Source organism: Oryza sativa, chromosome 10 (genome assembly GCF_034140825.1).
Source record: "Oryza sativa Japonica Group chromosome 10, ASM3414082v1".
Lineage (NCBI taxonomy): Eukaryota > Viridiplantae > Streptophyta > Magnoliopsida > Poales > Poaceae > Oryza > Oryza sativa.
Window position 1 is genome coordinate 10,875,337 of NC_089044.1, and position 12,729 is coordinate 10,888,065.

Genomic DNA, 12,729 nt, shown 5'->3' on the forward strand with positions numbered 1-12,729 from the left:
ATATATGACCACTCCTGATCCTTGTTCTGCATCTGTAGTAGTTCAGTATTTCTGTTCAACGCAAATAAGTTCAGAAGAAGAGAGAAGAGAATAGAAGCTGTAATTAGCTAGTTGTTGCGATGGATGCAAGATCTGCCGTTTGTTTCCTCCTAGTTCTTGTTCTGCTCGGAACTCCTACTGCATCTGCAGGTGTGTTTCAGTTCTTGCTTCCTCTCTCAATTCTCATTTCATTTTTGCCTTGCATATATGTACACAAATCGAAATGCTGCAAAAATTACGTGTATGAAATATTGCACCGGGACTAATGTGCACAGTAGATTGGTTTGACATCTAACATTATCAGATTAACATGTGCTAATGGCAATTGATGCAGCGATATGCGAGCATTTTAGCACCAAGGACCTGTTCTGCATCAAGTACCTGTGCAGGGGTTTCTGCCACGACGAGGCCGTGAACCTGCGAGGGAAGCACGCGCGCGTCATGCGTGCCTGGTGCCATGGCCGCAGGTGCAACTGCAATGTTTGCCACTGAATATTTGCCATGAATATTCAGGTTGTCGATCGATCCAGTCGTCTGGCTTGTGTTCAATTTAGTTCAGTTATTTTCAACTTATTCAGTCAACTTTCACTGGGGAATTCGTTGTTAGGTTGTTAATTAGTTCGGCGGCATCATATAAGCCAGCCGTGTGGTCGTTTTTTAGGTTTGTAACGAATAATAGTTAATATTAATATATCTAGTTTATTTTGTTTCCTATGGATGTTTTTGTTGTTGTGGTACAAGACTTCATCTTGATTTCTCTCATCTCGAGCAGCTAATGCGCCCGGTATTCTCCCAGTTATTTATATTTACCCCCGGAAATCATGAATCGGATGATTGACGGATTTGATTTGGCTATATATGTATAAATCGGATGGTTCTATACTTATGCAGCACGAAGAATAATCAAAAGTGCTTCATTACTTTCTGAACTTGTTTGTAGTTTGGACCATGTAAATCAAACCGCTTGGTCCTTCCATATATTTTCAAGGGACAAGCTATATAACTTTCCACAGTTTTTCATGGAAAAACTATAGTATAACTATCATGTAAGTACATTATAATTATAATTATTATGTAGTTGTAACCAGTATATAACTTATATGTATAAAATCATAACGACATTAATAGCTCAGCGGTGAATGCACGCGAGTAGGAAACATTCTATTATTCGCACACCCCTTATTTGCACGAAACCCAAAACTAGTTCAACGGTCTAAAAAATTAGTTTTGCCATAAAGAATTGTCGATGGATCAATAGCATTTCAATCTTCTAAACATCGCTCAAAAGTTTCACTATGATAGGAATACCATTTATTTTATTATTATTTGTTTTCCTAATATACATGTATAGGAAAGGGAACCACATCCTTTTGTTCAGTCAATAATTTAATCTAAAAATTAGAGTTTTCTGTTCCGGCCCATTCCTTTATGTTCCGTCCATCCAACGCATATATTTGGACCCAACTTTTTATTAAGAGAAACAATGAAACGACGTTCAAAAGTCAACCGCATCATATATATTTTAAGAAATAGAGATAGTAATTAAAATGAAATAATGAACTGTGAGTAGAGAAACATATTAACCATGGGATCAATTTTGATTCCGTCTGAGCCACGATATTCTCACAGGTCAGCGTTAAACACAAAATATTTTGCTCCTCATAACCAGTCTATCAATTAGCACTGATTCGCTCTTTGTTGCTTGTTTTCCTACCTAGTAAAATAAAGTGCAGGAAAATATCCACTGTTGTGTCTTGGATGAAAGGTCTTCAGGTATTAATTAGCTCCCCCATCAGTGCTTGTTTTACCAAGGAAATCATTGATTATTTAGTCATCACTACCTCTACCTGCAACATTGCCAGCATTTCTGAAAGTGTTTTCTCCAATAACTAAACCTGTATCTATTTGGATACCATTGATTATCTCGGTTCATTTTTATCTGTACAGTAGGCACATGTATTCGATGCTTTCTTGTTTGATTTCTCCAGACCCAGAAGATCACAGAGCTGTCATACAGCTAAGAGTTACTTATTCACTAATTATGACTAATGAAGTGTCAATATAAAAGCAGATTAATGAGAAAGATTCTACTTTCCCCATCTCCTTATCCTTTCTTTATTTACCCAGGTTTTACTTCTTCCCTTTTTTATCTTTCACCATAAGTCTATAAACATGGCATGCATCCGGTTCCTGGCTATCATCTACAGCGAAATACTCTTTTGTAATTCAGCACTACAAATAAAAAAACGGTGAAAAGAGGAACATTGGAGTGTAGCACTCAAAAATGGACGGAAGGTTTGCAGGTGTTTGTTTTCTCCTGGTTCTTCTCTTGCTGGCAAATCCTACTTCTGCTGGTAAGTGTATGGTCCCTGTTCTCCCATTTGACAAATTAAGGCCGCGTGCTTTTGTTTTATGCATGTTTTCTACAAAGAAGGTGGAACAATCTGAGCGACAACATTTGATTTTTACAGTTTCATTACTAGATTGAATTTAGGCCCCCTAAAATTGATGGATTGCGAAAGGGTCTATACTAGCGGTTATAGTGCTCAAGTAGCATCTATATAAAGGTCCTAGATTTTACTCCCTATAGGTTCGAATTTTAGGGCTTTTTTTAAAATTCACTCCCTGGCTATTGTATGTTAGGTCTTTTTGAAAAATTCACTCTCTAACCTCTCATAAAACATGTGTTAAAAATCAATCTATGAAAACAAGCTCATTTTGTTTGGTTGAGGATTATTCTTTTTAATAAAAATCCGTGGAGACAGTCATTCCCCTACCGCTCGATTTTTTAAAATTGATGAATTGATGAATGATTTGGCTTACGTGATAGCTATTTGAGCGTATAAACGAATGGATTAACTACTAACACAACATTTAAATGTTACTCTAGAAAAGTATTCAAAGAAAATTTTTATATGAAACGCACCATTTAGAAACTTAGGATTAAATCCAAAATCCAGAATCGCAAAACAACTGAGCCATATCCTGGCACGCCTAATCTATTTTTGAATAAGTCACGGGGGGAGAGTTTCCCCACCTGAATATCACGCCTAATCTATGTCATCAACTCTTTTTATAAAACAGCAGTTTTACCATCCCAAGATGTCATTCATAAATGTCAAGACAAACCTCTATCCAAGTTTAGAAGATACATACATACACACACAAGTGCCTGATCGGATCAGTATTCAGTACTGAATAAATACAGAATATGCGCGGTTCCTGTTGCAGATGAGCTTGATCCCGGCACCTGCGGAACGGAGGTCGATCCGTTGGACCCCTGCATCCAGACGCTGTGCAAGTGGAACTGCGAGCTGGTGGCCATGAAACGGGGTGGCCATCTCACCTCTTACGAATGCGGAGACCGAGAATGCAAGTGCGATTTCTGCGCCAGTAGCATCGGTGCTGATGAACACGGACTCCATGTCTAGCTGTAGTGTTCACTGGCAGCTGCTTACTCGCTGTCTGTAAATTCAGATCGATGGAGTAATATTAATATGTCATCACGTTATTTGGAAGGAGAGGAACCGATGTATCGACAATAAATCGGTGGCACTGGCAGAATTGTGGTTCTATTTAGCTTGTATGTTTTTTTTTTTGGTTTAATCTGCTTGAAGGTAGAGATGTGGTTGATTTCTGGGTGGTGCAAAAAGAGGTTGAGATTGATCAAAATATGAAACGGGCCCTGGTTTATTTGGGAACATGTCTACATTCCTGTGCATGAATGTGCTGCCGGCGATCGTTGATCCCGGGGACCTAGAACGATTCTTGGATTTTTCACATTTTGGTCCTTTTGAAAAACTTATTTTGCAAATAAACCTCTAGAAAAACTTATCCCATAAATAGTCCTTTTTAGGGCGCCAAAGTGGTTGGTGCCGTCGTCCAACGGGACGGCGCCGTCGTCCAACGGGACGGCGCCAGGCTCTCTGGTGCCGTCCTCCTGCCACCGTGGCACACGCGAACCGACGTGGCAGGAGGAGGGCGCCAGCATGGCTGGCGCCACCCCCCCACCCACCCCTCGCCTCCATTCCTTTTTCTCGTATGGAGTTGCAACGGTGTCATTTTTGTTTTATTTTTTTGGATTTTTTTCACACTTAGGATCACGATACAACCAACCACAAAAAAATTTAAACTCGGATGGAATATACCACTTAGCTAAGTCTGAAAATAGCTAGCATACATACCACTTAGCCTACTTTGCACATTCACCAAAATTAGACCATAACTCCTTTAGTAAAACCCTTTGACCAGCATGTTAAACATAATGCACTCTACCACTATATGAAATTACTTAATCTAATTCAAAACATAACCACATGAAATGATAGCCATAAGTTAAATGTAATCTTTTTATTTTTATTTTATTTTTTTGATATTTTTTTCACACTTAGGAGAACACAGCAACCAACCATAGAAAAAATAAACTTAAACGGACAAAATATGTGACTCGTAGAATTTTTCAAAACTCTACCGAAACGGACAAAATATGTCATTTATTAAAATAGACGTAACTTTCTCATACGGATTCGGAATCAGGCAAATAATATATCCACGGACATCTACAGAAAAAGTTACATCCGATTCTCCCCCGCTTCACCGGGTTCGGCAATATTAAAACCTCCAAATTCAGCTTGCAAGATTGTGTTTTCGAGAAGAGAAGTTTTTCAGTAAAGCTTTGGAAAATTCCACAGGTCACATATTTCATCCGTTTGAGTTTAGTTTTTCTATGGTTGGTTCCTGTGACTTCCTAAGTGTGAAAAAAATATCAAAAAAATAAAATAAAAATAAAAAAGTTGTACATCTCTCTCCTCTGCACTAGTTCGGAGAGAGAGGAGAGGAGAGGAAAAATTCCATAGGCCACATATTACGTCCATTTGAGTTTATTTTTTCTATGGTTGGTTCTTGTATGTCCCTAAGCGTGAAAAAAATATCAAACAAATAAAAAAAATAAAAAATTTCGGGGGGGGGGGGGGCGCCAGCCACTCTGGCACGCTCCACCCAGCCACCTCAGCATCGCCCCGCCACATCGACAGGGGGACGGCACCAGAGAGGCTGGCGCTGTTCCATTGGACGATGGCGCCAGCCACTCTGGCGCCCCAAAAAGGACCATTTATGGGATAAGTATTTTTAGGGGTCTATTTGCGAAATAAGTTTTTTAAAAGGACCAAAATGTGAAAAATCCAGGAACGATTCTTGTTGGTTGGAACACACACGAGGCAAAGTGAAGAGGAGTCAGAGGACACAATTTTCGCCCAGCGTAATGACTTGCTGCTTTTCGGCTTCAGAAAATCTAGTGGACGGGATCCCGTCAAGTGACAAGATGAGTTATAAAATTGAAGAAAATCCTACCTCGATCAGTTTCTCCTCTGACGTCTCCGCCTCACCCCATGCACACTCGCTCCATCGTGCGAAGGCAGGTAAATGCTTACCAGCCGAGCGTTGCTGTCCTTAGCTGCACACGTCGACGCCTGAACCATTCAAGAAACAATTGAATTGGTTGAGTGTCACGCCCAGAAATTCCCGAATAGAATTCCAAGCAGAATGTGCATTAAAATCCCCGTCCAGGACCGGCCGGGGTACACAAACGACAATGTTGACATTCAGATCCACGCCTTACAAACATCATAAAAGTCTTACATAAATGCAGCGGAAAAACGAAAGACAACAGGAGCTAAGCCTTGACTAGAACTGCAGCGGGAACACCACTCCACAGGCATCCTCGACGGCACGGACGAAGTCTACTCCTCGGAGAAACCTCCATCTGACACATACTCGTACTCTGGGGTTGGAAAAAATAGAGCAAGACTGAGTACTACCCACTGTACTCAGCAAGTCATACCGGAATAGGGGTATGATGCAGGGAATTATCAAAGGAGAGCTAGAGTGGATCATTTGTATAAAGCGAGCATTTATAAACAGAAGTTGGAAGATTTAAACAGTTGTAATAATTAATTAATATTGATCATCCGCTGTCCAACGCTATCCCACGTTGCAACAGGCCCAACCATCCACCTATACTATCCAATTTCATTAGACTAAACTAGAGTGAGACTAATCACGGTGAATCTGGTTGACCGCCCATAACCGCGGACACGGCTATTCGAATAGTTTTACTCTGATCAGAGGTGTACAACTGTACCCACAAGACACAGCCCCACGACACGTTTCCGTGCGCCGACATGCCACCATGATATACCGGAAAGAGGCCATGACAGGACCCTTCGCATAACCCCCTCTAACCAAGCACACCACACCTCAGGTTTCACCTCCACTCCTCGCAAGGCAGCGGGCAGTCCCCTCTCGTGCCTAGGTGAAACCGGAAGCGACAGAGGCCGTCGCCGGGCCCGCCCCGCTCCATCACGCCCACCCTTGCCTGGATGCGTCAGCTAGAGGAAAGCTACACTACAAGCCCAGCCGTTGCCCACGCTGGCTTGTGGTAAGTACGATAAGTTCTTCCAGGGCATCCCGCGAACCGGTCCTTAACTTCCATGGGTGCGACTAGCAAAACCATGCACCCACAGCCCACCATGTGATTCATTTTAATTAACCAACACCAAAACGGTGGTACTAAACCAACCTTACCAATTGAACCTAAAGGCTATATTTTAGTGAGCTTTCCCCATTGTGTGCTAGTGGAACTAAGGATGGCTAAGCAATTCCTAGTCCAAAATCTATTCATGTTATAACCCAAGCTAACAAAGGAGCATGATATCAAAATGGCATGGCTGTAACAATAGGTAAACACCCCATAGTAACATTATAAAACAATGCAATATTTGAAGAAAAACAATAGAGCATTTGCAATATAGGATCAACATGTTCAAGTGACAAGCATGACTTGCCTTGCTCTGCTGCTGGAGAAACCTTGGCGACTATCTCGAAGTACACCGGAGCGTCGGAAGAACCGGAATCTAGCGACATACAAGGCAAACATTGCAAACAGGCTATAAGACTACTGAAATAGAGAACAAAACCATTTTTAATGGATTCTACACATTTTTCTTGATTTACTGAGACTTGAATGGGCTTAAACGGAGCTCGGATGAATTAGTTATGAATTTTAGAAGATTCACTGTGTTTATTACTATAACAAAAAGTCCTTAAATCATTTATTGCGCAATAATTCCCAGGGCTGATGTCATCAAGGGGGGGCGCGGCGCCGACATGCAGGGCCCACCGGTCAGCGGCTCGGGAGAGAGGGAAAAGGGGCGCCGGCAAGCGGGCCCCACTCGGCAGCGGCGCACGGGTGGTCGGTCTACCATGGACCGGGACCACGCGAGTGGTTCACCGCCGGTCCAGGGGATCGACGGCCTGGATCGGCCCGGGGCCGATCGGACGGTGCGACGGCGGCCTGGCTCGGCTCGGCTCGGCACAAAGCCGGCCGGCCGGCCATGGCAAGGGCGGCGGCATGCGCGCGTCCACCGGCGACGGCAAGCGGCGGCGCGGGCGGCGGCAGCGGACGGCGCCCCGGCGGCGACGGCGACCGAAGGCGACGGCGAGCGCGGGTGGCGGCGGCGCACGGGGAATCGGGGAAGGAAAGGGAAAGGGGAGGGAGTCCTCACCGGAGGGGACGGTGACGACCGGTGACGAGGAGCGACGGAGGGAGGTCGATAAGCGGCGGACGGGGACCGGGACGACCTAAAGAACGAAAAGGAAAATATTACAGAGGGAGAGAGGGGCCTTAGAAGGCGGGAACGCTGGCCGAAGGCGGCGGACATGGCGACTCTCACCGTCGCACGGTGGGAATGGCGCTCCGGCGGCGAACCTCGACGAAGGAGGGGTGGACGGGGTGGATCTCGGCCACGCGAACCCGACGGCGGCGACGGCGCGGTGCGGCGGCGAGCCTAGCGGCGGCTAGCAGCGGCCGGAGTGGCGGGAAAGGCGGCGGCGGGTGGATGCACGGTGCGGGAGCGATGGAGAGCTCGGGAGAGTTAGGCGAAATGGGGAAAAAGAGAGAGGGGGTGGCGGCGGAGCTTAAATAGGGAGAGAGGGGGCCGGACGTGGCCGGGAGAGGCGGGAATCGCCGGCCAACGTGGGGGGAGTGGGAGAGGAGAGAGAGGCGGGATTCGAAAATCGAATCCCAGCCGTCTCGGGAGCACGGGCGAGCGGGGGAGAGGGGGAAGTGGGCGCGGGAGGCGCGGGTGCGAGGGCGACGTGGACGGCGTGGCCCGGGAGGCGCGGACGCGAGGCGCGGCGGCGGTTGCGGGCGCGGCAGCGAGCGGTTGGAGGTTGGGGGAGGACCCGACAGGTGGGCCCCACCTGTCGGTGACCCCGGGAGAGAGGAGGGGGCGCGGGCTGAGCTGGGGCATGGCCTCCGGCCGGCCCAGCAAGGCGCGGGGAGAGAGGAGGGGAAATGGGCCGGCGGCCCACTAAGGGAAAAGGAAAAAGAAAAAAGAAAAAGGAAGAAAGGAATTTCTAGGGATTTAAATATTGCCTGTGCTCAATTTGAATTGATTAAAATTATTCCTAGGGCTCTGAAAATTCCACTAAAAATCCTGTTAGTGAATTTCGACATGTAGAACTCAAGAAAAAATCCACATGTCAGATTCGATTATTATTTGTATTACTTTCTTAGGGTTTTCTCTTGATTTGCACCGGCATTTTCTTAGGGTCATTTATAAATTAAATTTTAGGCTTGGGATGAGAACTTCAGGGTGTGACAAACCTACCCCCCTTAAACGGAATCTCGGCCCCGAGATTCGGAGGAGCTGGCGAAGAGGTGCGGATGGGCGGCTTTCAACTCATCTTCCCTTTCCCAGGTTGCTTCTTCCTCTGAATGGTGACTCCACTGAACTCGGCAAAACCTGGTGACCTTGTTTCTGGTTCTTCTTTCGCTGGTATCAAGTATACGAACCGGCTTCTCTACATATGTCAGGTCCTCCTGGATATCAATATGCTCCGAATCAGCTTGTTCTTCAGGTACTCTTAAGCACTTCTTTAGTTGGGACATGTGGAACACATCATGGATGTCGATCATATTGGATGGAAGTTCTAGCTGATAAGCAACTTCCCCCCTTCGTTCCAAGATTTTGTATGGTCCCACGAAGCGTGGTGCCAACTTGCCTTTCGTCTGAAAACGGTGTACTCCCCAGAGCGGAGTGACACGAAGATACACGTAATCCCCTACTTCAAAAGTGAGCTCCCTTCGGCAGTTATCCGCGTAGCTCTTCTGTCGAGACTGGGCAATCCTCAACCTTTCCTGATGGTTCTGACTTTCTCTTCTGCTTCCGCTAATACCTCTATCCCGAACAGTTGACGCTCGCCTGTCTGATCCCAGAAGAGAGGTGTGTGGCAGTTCCGGCCATATAAAGCTTCAAACGGTGCCATCTGTAGACTGGCCTGGTAGCTGTTGTTGTACGAGAATTCCGCATATGGCAAGCTTTTGTCCCAAGCTCCACCAAAATCAAGAGCGCAAGCTCTCAACATATCTTCCAAGATTTGATTGACTCGCTCGGTCTGACCATCAGTTTGCGGGTGATAGGCCATGCTGAAATTTAAACGAGTCCCCAATTCTTCCTGCAGCTTCTGCCAGAATTTTGAGGTGAACTGACTCCCTCGATCAGATACAATCTTTTTGGGTACTCCATGTAGACACATGATTCTCGAGAGGTAGAGCTCCGCCAACCTTTTGCCCGTATACGTGGTATGTACTGGTATGAAGTGAGCAACCTTAGTGAGTCGATCCATGACTACCCAGATTGAATCGTGACCCGATGATGTCCAGGGCAGTCCTGTTATAAGGTCCATTCCAATCTCCTCCCATTTCCATTCCGGGATTTGAAGAGGTTGGAGTAAACCTGCTGGCCTTTGGTGCTCTGCCTTCACTCGTTGGCAAACGTCGCAGAGTGCGACGAATTCAGCTATTTCTCTCCTCATGCTGACCCACTAAAACTTTTCTTTGAGGTCTTGATACATTTTGGTGCTGCCTAGATGAATGGAGTACTGGGTCTGATGAGCCTCGGTGAGTATCAGATCCTTCAGTTCCTTGTCGTCAGGTACACACAATCTTTCTCTCAACCAGATTGTGCCGTGTTCATCCTCAAGGAAATCCCGAGCCTTTCCGACTCTCATGTTCTTTTTCAGCTCTGCTATTTCAGGATCATTCACTTGAGCTGCTCTGACTTGATCCACGAGCGTAGGCCGTGCCTCCAGAGCGGCTACGAACCCCTGTTCAACAATTCCCACGTTGAGATGCTCAAACTCCTGCTGCAATTCCTCACACATGCCCTCGATGCATAGGGCAGTGCAGTAACTCTTCCTGCTTAATGCGTCTGCCACCACATTGGCTTTCCCCGGGTGGTAGTGAATGCTCATATCATAGTCTTTGATTAATTCCAACCATCTTCGTTGTCGAAGATTTAGGTCCGGTTGGGTGAAGATGTATTTCAGACTCTTATGGTCCGTATATACTTCGCAGCGGTTGCCAATCAGATAGTGCCTCCAGATCTTCAAAGCATGAACCACTGCTGCCAATTCCAGGTCATGAGTTGGATAATTCCCTTCGTGTGGACGCAACAGCCACGAGGCATACGCAACCACTCTGCCCTCTTGCATTAGGACACATCCAAGTCCGTGGCGGGATGCATCGCAATAGACTTGGAAGTCTTTCATCTGGTCGGGCAGAATCAAAACTGCTGCAGATACTAATTTCTTTTTGAGCTCCTCAAAACTCTTGTCGCACTCAGCTGTCCATTTAAACTTCTCATCTTTCTTAAGCAACTGAGTCATGGGTCGGGCGATCCTGGAGAAGTTTTCGATGAATCGGCGGTAATAACCTGCAAGTCCAAGAAAACTTCAAATCTGCGACACGGTCTTCGGTGGGGTCCATTTGGTAACTGACTCCACGTTCGATGGATCAACTGCCACACCCTGAGCTGTAATGACATGGCCCAGAAATTTGACTTCTGTCAACCAGAAGTCACACTTGCTGAACTTGGCGTATAGCTGGTGCTCCTTCAACTTCTCGAGTACCAGACGGAGATGCTGCTCGTGTTCTTCTTCAGACTTTGAATAGATAAGTATGTCGTCGATGAAAACGACAACAAACTTGTCCAGAAATTCCATGAACACTTTGTTCATCAGATTCATGAAGAATGCGGGTGCGTTGGTAAGTCCGAAGGACATAACCGTGCACTCATACAGCTCGTACCGAGTGGTGAAGGCCGTCTTTGGAATATCCTCTTCCCGAATTCTCAACTGGTGGTAGCCTGATCGCAGGTCTATCTTAGAAAACACTTTAGCTCCTTTCAGTTGATCAAACAAATCATCGATCCGCGGTAAAGGATATTTATTCTTGATTGTGACCTCGTTGAGTGCGCGATAATCAACGCACATCCTCTTCGTCTTATCCTTTTTCTCCACAAAAATGACCGAAGCACCCCAAGGTGAAGTACTTGGTCGAATGTACCCTTTCTGTAGCTGCTCATCAACCTGCTTCTTGACCTCTGCTAGTTCGTTGGCCGCCATTATGTACGGTCTCTTGTAAATTGGAGCAGTTCCCGGTGCCAAATCAATCCGGAATTCAATCTCTCTCTTGGGTGGCATGGTAGTGAGGTCTTCGGGAAACACTTCTGGGTACTCGCAGACTATGGGAATCTCTTCCAATTTCCTCGAATTCTTCTCCTCGGTGACCACTGGGATTTCCACCTCAATCTGATTCAAAGGGACCCCTTGCTTTGGTGAGTCTGGTGATTTGTACACTACTGTTTCTCCCTTCTCGTTGGTCAAGGTGACTGTGCGATTCGCACAATTAATGACTCCCTTGAACTTGGTCAGCCAATCCATCCCAAGAATGACATCTAGATCTTTGGATTCGAGAAGAATGAGGTTGGCTAGAAATGGTGATCTTTGAATTTCTATTGTTATAGAGGGGCTGAATTGAACCGAAGTGGAACTATTCCCTGGGGTATGAACCCGCATTGGTGTGCTAAGTTCCTCTCTTACTAACCCATGCATCCCGACAAACTTCTTTGAAATGAACGAATGCGTTGCACCAGAATCAAAAAGTACTGTTGCAGGGATTGAGTTAACAGGAAACGTACCCAGTACGACCTCTGGTGCTGCTTGTGCCTCCTCCGCAGATGCGTGGTTGACACGAGCCTGGACAAACCTTGGCCCGGCACGCCTAGGCTTCGGGCATTTGTCAGCGAGGTGGCCAAGCTCGCCACAGTTGAAGCAGGACCCTGGTTTTGTTCCAGTCTCCTTCTTGGCTTGCGCGGACGGGCCTGACTGTGCCGGTGCCACTGGTGGGCGTGGAGCTGCACCGCGGTTGAGCTGACCTCCGTGTTGGTCCTGACTGCCACTGGCGCCCTGGTGGAAGTTGCTAGGGTTGAACGGGCGGTACTGGCGGACGATCATGGTGGTAGGTCCACCCTGCTGTCCGGGAGTGAAGCGCGGCCTCTGGTGACTTCCCTGATGTGCCCTGAACTGAGCGGCCTTCCTCTTCCTGTCCATCTTGTTGCGTTGATCCTCCTGACGGATTGCCTTGTCAACCAGCCTCTCAAAGTCAGCGTAGTCCCCTGATATCAATTGGTTGGTCAGCTCGTCATCCAGACCTGCCATGAACTTTTCCTGCTTCTCGGCGTCGGTGCGGACATCGTCTGGTGCATATCACGCGAGGCGATTGAACTCATGGAGATACTCTATCACAGTCTTGTTGCCCTGATGGAGTGCCCGGAATTCCCTCTTCTT

The 12,729-nt window shown here is 46.6% G+C and overlaps 1 long non-coding RNA gene across 1 annotated transcript; it reads left to right on the plus strand.

The window, feature by feature from the left end:
- Positions 1 to 2,250: 2,250 nt before the first annotated feature.
- On the plus strand, positions 2,251 to 3,614 carry LOC136353788 (uncharacterized). The gene is made up of 2 exons (XR_010737220.1): positions 2,251 to 2,393; positions 3,271 to 3,614. It is a non-coding gene; the product is annotated as an uncharacterized lncRNA (long non-coding RNA).
- Positions 3,615 to 12,729: the final 9,115 nt, after the last annotated feature.